Below are 8,448 nucleotides of genomic sequence, written 5' to 3'. Positions count from 1 at the left end.
ACATTTTGAGTATACTTTGAGTATACAAGTGAGTCGCTTGTAGGCAGCACATGTAATGTTCTTGTTTCTTATCCATTCAGCATTTATTCCATTTACATTTAAAGTAATTGTTGACAGATATGTAGATATTGCCATTTTATTATTCATAACTTTGATGTTTTTTTCTATCTTAAATAAGTCCCGCTAACATTCATTGTAATACTGGTTTGGTGGTGAGGAACTCCTTTAGCTTCTTCTTGTTTAGGAAGCTCTTTATCTGTCCTTCAATTCTAAATAATAGCTTTGAGAGGTAATCTTGGTTATAGGTCCGTGCTTTTCATCACTTTGAATATTTCTTTCCAATCCTGTCTAGCCTGCAGTGTTTATTTTTAGAAATCAGCTGGTAGTCTTATGGGAGCTCCTTTGTAGGTAGCTAACTGCTTTTCTCTGCTGCTTTTTAAGATTCTCTCTTTGTCTTAAACTTTTGGCATTTTAATTATGATGTGTCTTGTTGTGGGCCTGTTTGGGTTCATCTTGTTTGGGACTCTTTGTGCTTTTTGGGCTTGTATGTCTATTTCTTTTGCCAGATTATGGAAGTTTCCAGTCATTATTCCTTCAAATAGGTTTTCAATTCCTTGCTCTCTCTCTTCTCCTTCTGGTACCCCTATGATGAGAATGTTGGTATGCTTGTTATTGTCCCAGACGTCCCTTAAACTATCCTAATTTTTTTGGATTCTTTTTGCTTTTTGCTGTTGTGAGTGGATGTTTTTTGCTACCTTCTAAATCACTGATTTGATCTTCTGCTTCATCTAATCTGTTGGTTCCCTCTAATGTATCCTTTTCAGTTATTGTAGTCTTTATTTCTGATTATTTTTTATGTTTTCTATCTCCATTTTTGTGTTTCCAGTCTGTTGAAGTTGTCACTGTGATCACTGAGCATCCTTATAACCAGCGTTTGGAACTCTGCGTCTGGTAGATTGCTTGTCTCCATTTTGTTTAGTTCCTTTTCTGGAGCTTTGTTCTGTTCTTTTATTTGTGAAATGTTTCTTTGTCTTTCTATTTTGGCTGCCTCCCTGTGTTTGTTTTTATGTAGGGCTGCTATGCCTCCCAGTCTTAATAGAGTGGCCTTAAGTAGTAGGTGTCCTGTGGGACCCAATGGTGCAGTCTCCCTGCTCACCAGAGCCAGGTGCCCCAGATGTATCCCTGTGTGGATTGTGTATGCCCTCCTGTTGCAGTTGAGACTTGATTGCTGTTTGTATGTCAATCAAAGGGATTGACCCTCAGGCTGATTGGTTGTAAGGACTGGCTCTGACTATAGCAGAGGAGCTGTTAAGAACAGGCTGACCCTACAGAGCAAGGTTTGCTTTAGTGGGGCTCTGGTGCCTACCTAGTCTGCCCTGTGGGTTTGTCATCCTTGGAGGTGGCCAGGTGATGCTCTGGCCTAGTCTGAAGCTGGCTACTGGGCCTACCAGCCCTGGGGCCTCCTAAGAGGGGAACCACTGCAGGCCAAGTTCAGCTGCAGTCTGTGCCCTGACTGAAGCCACTAGGCATGAACCACAAAGCAATCCAGAGATAGCTGCTGCCCACATTGTACTTGGACGTGCCCTGAGAGGCCAAGCTATGAAACAAGACTGGCTGTTGCAGTGCTGGGCTTAGGGCTGCTCAGCCAGAGCTACAGGACACACTGAAGCCAGATCTTCCTTGTTTGGGTTTTGTGAACCTTTAAGAGATTTTAGGAAAGTCTGCAGCATGAGCCAAGGCAGGCCATTTATATGGAAAAGCCAATGGAAGCGGCTTGGGTGTGCCGTAAAGTTGTGTGGGGTGTGGTCTCAGGGAATCACTAGGGCGGGGCAACTGAAAGGTGATAGCCAGTTTGGCGGAGACGCAGTTATGGCATGTGCCTGCATCTGCATGCAGGGAGAGGGAGGGCTTAACAGAGAAACAATGGCTTTTGCCAGCTTCTCCGTTCAGGAAAAAGCTGCCCCTCCAGCCCTCAGCCTGATTCTAGACAATTCAGTTTCTCCCTGTATATCTCTGGAACCTTTTGAGCTGCTGCCCCAGCGCTGGAACTCAGAGCGAATGAGTTCATCAGTGAGTAAGTCTGTATGCGGGCTTTTTAAGTGGAACACCTGGGAGTGCAGCTGCCCTCTGTCTCAGCCACAATCTCTTCTGGTTTTTGCAGCCAAAAGTTATGGGGACTTCTCTTCCCTGCACTGAAACCCTGGCCTGGGTAGGGGTTGGGACCCCTCGTTCCTCAGGGGTGTATCTCCGCAGCTGAGCTATCCCTCCTGATTCTTAATGGTCACATGGGGATGTGGGACCAGCCTATTCCATGTCTCTGCCCCTCCTCCCAGTCTTGAGGTGGCTTCTTCTGTCTGTAGTTGTAAGGCTTTGGTTCAGCTAGACTTCAGGTGATTCTCAATGATGGTTGTTCTGTTGTTTAGTTGTAATTGATGTGGTCCTGAGAAGAGGTGAGCACAGCATTTACCTATTCCACCATCTTGACCGGAAATCAAGCCAATCATTCTTTAGCATCTCTGCAAGGCATGAGACATACAAAGCATCCCTTGTAAGACATGAAATAATAATAATGATAACATACAACACTTAGTGACTACTGTGTTCCAAACATTGCCCAAAGCATTTTACCTATATTAGGTAATTTAATTATGATTGTATATTGGAAATGTGTAAAGAACTGGGGAGGAACTTGAAGGTGGCTGAGTAAATGTCATGAATTTAGCATACCCTGTATTCCTCACAGAAACGGTGAATTAAGGACTTTTGAATAACCACTAAGTTCCTTCAGTGTAGTTGGTATGCAGATGATAACATCTCAAAACCAAGGTACTTATTTCTGAACATCACTGCCTTTTTGTATGGTATCAAACAAGATACCACTGCATTAGATAACTTGATTAGGTAGACTTCAGCAGAAATTAATTTTCAGAGGTTATGATAGTAGCACAAAATACACTTAATTTTTGGTTTAGATGAATTCTATGCCAACTTCATTGTTATTATTACGGGATTTATATAATTCTAATGATAGAATTATCTCTGCATATCTGTGAAGAAGATATTGTAAATGGGCATTAATTCCTCTAGCAGCCTGAAATAGGCTGTGTTGTGGAATTATCCATGCTTTCTATTACATAGTATTTGTACTTGAGAGAAGCAATAAAAAATTGGCTAGAAAATGATTTTGTTATCTGTTGTGAGAATTCCACTAGAGATTTTAAGTGAAAAGAAATTGTTTTCATAAAAGATTCCAAAAGAATCTTTTTTTTTCTTTTTATGACACCCTTCCTCCCCCCAGATAAGTGAAAAAAATTAGCCTTCTATTTCTTATTTCTGATTAAGTATGGTCATGCAACTTTAGTCTACGTGGTAAACATTCTTGAATAGTAATTATTATCAATTCTTATTTTTAAAACCATGAACAGCAGTGGTTTCCAACTGTATTTCAATGACCATCGATATTCAGTCAGGTTAACAAGGTTTGGTTGTCAGTGGGCATGTGGTAGGATAGTACCTCCTCAGCCCCTCATGTTTGAGTGGGGCCATATGACTAGTTCTAGCCAATGAATTATGAGCCAAAATTTGAAATGTGACTTTCAGACTAGAACATTTCATTGTGAAAATCTTCAGAGCTCACTGTTTGCACATGCAGACCCAGGAAAAAGCCCCGAGATTGAAAATCTACCTCAATAAACAGAAGGGAGGGAAAGACCAAAGAAAGAGGGTAGCCACTCCAGTCCAGTAACAGAGTTTTTTAAGGGAAACTTACATAGGAGACATGTCCTGGGCATGTGCAAGACAAATTGGATCTGTACCACTTGGCAGACACCAAAGAATTATACAGGTAAGAGCGATGGGGCAATAGTAAGGGATACTAGATGTGAACTCTGCCAGGTATAGAAATTACTTTACATGCTTGACCAGGTCAGAACAATAACCTGCTCCAGGAACCAAAGTGAACATCAGTTACAATCAGACAGTCACAAAGAGAGAATCTGTGGAAAGTCAGCTCGGTTCTAGCCTGGGTCCACCTCACGGGACAGACGGTGGTCACATAATGAAAGAATCTGTCCTCCACAGTCACCTTCTCTCTGCTAGAACAACGAGAAATGCTCAGATGGTGACTGCTCTGACACCTTGATCCCAGAGTGAGGGCCACATGGCACAGAATGTCATCAACCAACAGTGACTATATAGCATGAGAAAGAGAGAAACTTGTTATGTTAAGCCACAGGGCTAGAGGTTGTTTGATAAGCAACCTTCCTAAGACTATCCTGACTGACACATAAATGTTTTCTGAAAAAAATAAGTTTTCATAGTCAAATGAGTTGAAGATTTCTTTAGTGCACGACTCCCCATCAATGTGCATTTCACATTGTTACTCTCCAAGAAGGGGATATAGGTACAATATTTCCAAATTTATTGGTGGTCTGTGGAACTAAATGAAGTATGCATGAATGTTAATATTATACCAACTCAGAAATACACTTTGGAGCAGGAGTGTCTGATAGGTCTGTCTACAAGAGATCAGAGCTCAGTGAGCTAGTCTTTCAATGTATAACACACAGCAAATCAGCAAAGCACTTGACAATAGTAGCGCGTTTTCTCTTAGCTCTCTGGATGTTACTTAGACTTTCCACTGGTCCAGACCCACTTTGACGGCCTTTCTTAAAATCATCCTACTCCCAAGACTAGGGGCTCCTCTCTCTTAAGTACTGTGACCACACTGCATTAGGTTGAAATAATCAATAAACTTTATATTGAAATAGATTATAATATGCTCCAGGTTTCCATGAAATGCCCCAGGTCTCACAAAGACCTTTTGTCATTTGCCGCTTATTGTCTGTGTGTTAGGGGGCTCTCTCCTTGCCGTGGTCCATGAGGTCTCCATTGCACACCACTAAATATTAAAGGGGCCAATCTCTTCCCTCTCGAGCAGACTGAGCCAGAGGCATCTTCTAGTTCTCATCTACTCAATTCTAGGCACCTGTTACTTTTCCTAGTCACCAAAATATCCACAGGGAAAGCCTTAAATTTTGCATTTGGATCCCTGAAGTAAATCAAGCCAAGCAATTATGTATCAAAAAGAGTCTTTCCTTTTGGATCCCAAGACATTGGTCTCTGTATATGCAGCAGCAGGATTTTGTGAAGTGTTCAAATAATTCCTTACTCACCAAGAGAATTCTTCATTCATCCTTTCATTCAACTAACATTCATTAAGCTATTCCTATGAGCCAAGTACTGTACTAGGCACGAGGAATATAGTTTGTGTGTGTGTGTATGTGTGTGTATGTGTGTGTGTCTGAGAGAGAGAGAGAGAGAGAGAGAGAGAGGGAGAGAGAGAGACAGAGAGAGAGACAGAGAGAGAGACAGAGAGAGAGACAGAGAGAGAGAAGATCCCTGTTCTCTAAGAGTTTGTCATTTACCCAAGACACAGACATTACAATTAACCACAACTGGGATGAATATATTGAAGGAAACCTGAAATTGTTTGTGAAGCTGTTATAGGGGGAACTGGAAAAGGAGACTGAATAGGAATTACCCCGGTCAATGGGGAGGAGAGCCTAGGCAGAGGAAGAGCAGGTGTGAAGGCTCTGAGTCAGGAAGGAGCATGACACGTGAAAGAAGGCTGGCTGAACTGGAGTGTAGAGAAAGGGAAAAAGAGTTGTGGGGGATGAGGCTGGGGATGTATGCAGCAGCAGGTGGTGTGTGTGTGTGTGTGTGTGTGTGTGTGTGTGTGTGTGTAAAATATAGCTAAATGACCTGAGAACACATAACAAGGCAGTCAGTGTTGAAATTAACACTCCTGATTATTTTGCTGCACCGTATTTGCCCACACCTTCCTGGAATCTATTTATTGTTGGCCTTTTGACAAATGATGACTGTTGATGCTTACCTAGATAGTTTATACTTTAATCTGGATTCCTTTGAGTCTTACTGAAATGCAAAATTGCATTAATTAGACCTTAATTCTCATTCACAACAGTTCCCGATTTATTCTCATATTATGCAGCTAAGAGCTGGACACAGGAGATTAAGAGCTCCCAACAATGACCACAGTGGGTGGGCATACCTCTGGGGCCAGCGGCAAGTGATAAGGTGGTTGTTAGACTTAGCAGGCTGCAGTTTTCTACAATCTTGGACACGACATTGAATAAAGCAGATAGTATTACTCATCCTGTTGAAACACATTCCAATTTCTTTCTTTTAACATATGCATAATGTTTCAGCTCAAAATGGTTTTCTTCCCAGAGTGGTTTTAATACAATCTTTATGTTCTCTGTTTGTCTTCTTGATCTCTTAAAAATTGATGTGATTTTTCCATTTTAGTTCCACTTTAATTATATTTTAAATCTACTTCTTCAGTCATCTTTTGTTATATTCTTGAGGACAATCTTTTTGGAATTCATAACCCATCACTGTTGTGATCCACCATCTGTCTCAAAAAAAAAAAAAAAATAGAACCCATTTACATGGTTATTTAGGCTTTGAGGTTTGTGCAATTTTATTATCTGTGATCAAGTCATTTGTATGAGAAAAACAGTTTGTCTTTGACCATTTTCTGCTTCTTGCTGAAAATGAAGCTTGGATATAGAAAATCAAAGGTTTTTTTCTTTTCACCATTTAAAGGAAATAAAATGGGGAAAAAAAGTACACATCTTTCTTTGATGTTCAATTTCTAATTTTGTGAAACTATCACATGTATTTAGATAAATGATTGGTATTCAAATCTTTTTTCTTGTTAAGAAGAAAATTTAAGATTAAGCAACAATCATTTAAATCATGCTCTTAGAGACATATATGCTAGTTTATTTCTTTTCGTATCTATGTATTGAAATATAAACATTATTTGAAATTAATCCTCTAGGTTCTGTAGTGAGTATTATTATTATTATTATTATTACTTTATTAGAAATGAAGTACTGAATACTTCTGCTAAGTGAAACATGCATGAGCAAAATTTCAAAGGCAGCAATGCAAATTGTCGCTTTATCTGATGACAGTACAATATGTGCTTGACAAAAGTTTCCATAGCTGTAGAGGAGTTATGCTGACCTATCTATGATGCTCTCTGAATTTCTCTTTCACTTAGATACATTTTTTCGGGGGAGGGGGCATTATTTTTTGAGGACAATAGAAACCACAGCTTTCTTTCTGTACATTAATCTCCCCCCCACACCTTTTTTTATTTTATATTTTTTGACAGATATGATTTTCTTCCAGCATTACTAAGACAAAATTCAAGGTGCTTTTGAACAAACTGGTTGGGTTTAAGCCCTCTCACCAAAGAGGCATTGTCAGATTTGTATTATTTATGCAGTACCCCAAGGTAACGCCAATAAGTACTTTACAAGGAACAGAAATCATCCGACAGTAATGAAATCATGTTTTTCCAGAACAAACAATATAAGGCCCTAGAGGTATTAGGGACAGGAAAGAGTACAGTACAAGCAATACTCTTTTGCATACTCTGGGGAAAAGCAGCACATGGCATACAGTTATTAGAGCTCGCTAGCTTCATAAAGGAAGTGGATAGCTGGGTTTCTTTGCAGCAGGCAGGAATAGGAGCTGTGGTCATGTGCACAAGTTGGGAGGTCTGCAGGGGAGGATAACGTGGGGCATGAGCCTGAAGTTATGAGGGCCAGAATCTGACAGTTACAGATGCCAGAGGAGATGACAGGGCCAGAGAAAGACGTGGGGGTGTGGTGCAGCCTGGGGGCTGCAGGAAGGATGAGGAAGTGTTGTAAGCAGGTGCAGAGTCGTGGGGAGGCTGCAAGGTGAAGGGAAGCCAAGGCAGAGTGGGAGAAACATAGACTGAACAGCAGGAAAGGAAAATGGACTTGGCAGTAACATTTGGCAAAGATTGCAGTAGGGAACTGATGAGAAAGAGGCCAATGAGAAGGAGTTTGTGTAAATCAAGGCAGGATGTGATGAGTGTCTTGGCAGCCGAGAGAAAGAAAAAAAGAACAGATTTTAGGGAAAAAAAGATTTTAAGTAAAGCTAGATTGAGGATATAGAGATAAAGAGAACATGAACCCTGGAGCCAAGTTTAATCTCTTTTTATAGTCACCTTCCCTCTCACATTCTCATGTTAATTAGCTCCTATTTTGTCAAAAATCTTCCCTTGACCTTCAATCACATTGTTTTCTTCTTTTCCATCTATCTCTCTGTCATCCCTTTTCACATGGCTTTAGTCTCTCTTTCTGATGCCTCTAATTATATATCTCCAACCTGAACAGATCCCCAGAGCTTTAATGTCGCATTTCTGCTCTTGGGTATTTCCTCTTCAATGCATGCACTGCTATCATCTCAGAGTATATAAAACTCCGACTTTCTTTATATGCGTATATTTTTAAAGTACCTCCTCTGTGGTATCATTATCCTCCAGTCATCTCGGCTCAAAACCTCACCTCTACATATCTAAATCGTCAACAAGGCCAGCAAATG

Source organism: Rhinolophus sinicus, chromosome 2, assembly GCF_057876585.1.
Source record: "Rhinolophus sinicus isolate RSI-liver-muscle chromosome 2, RSI-T2T, whole genome shotgun sequence".
Taxonomy (NCBI): Eukaryota; Metazoa; Chordata; class Mammalia; order Chiroptera; family Rhinolophidae; genus Rhinolophus; species Rhinolophus sinicus.
The sequence above is the reverse complement of the archived record's forward strand: the minus strand, read 5'-3'. Positions refer to the sequence as shown.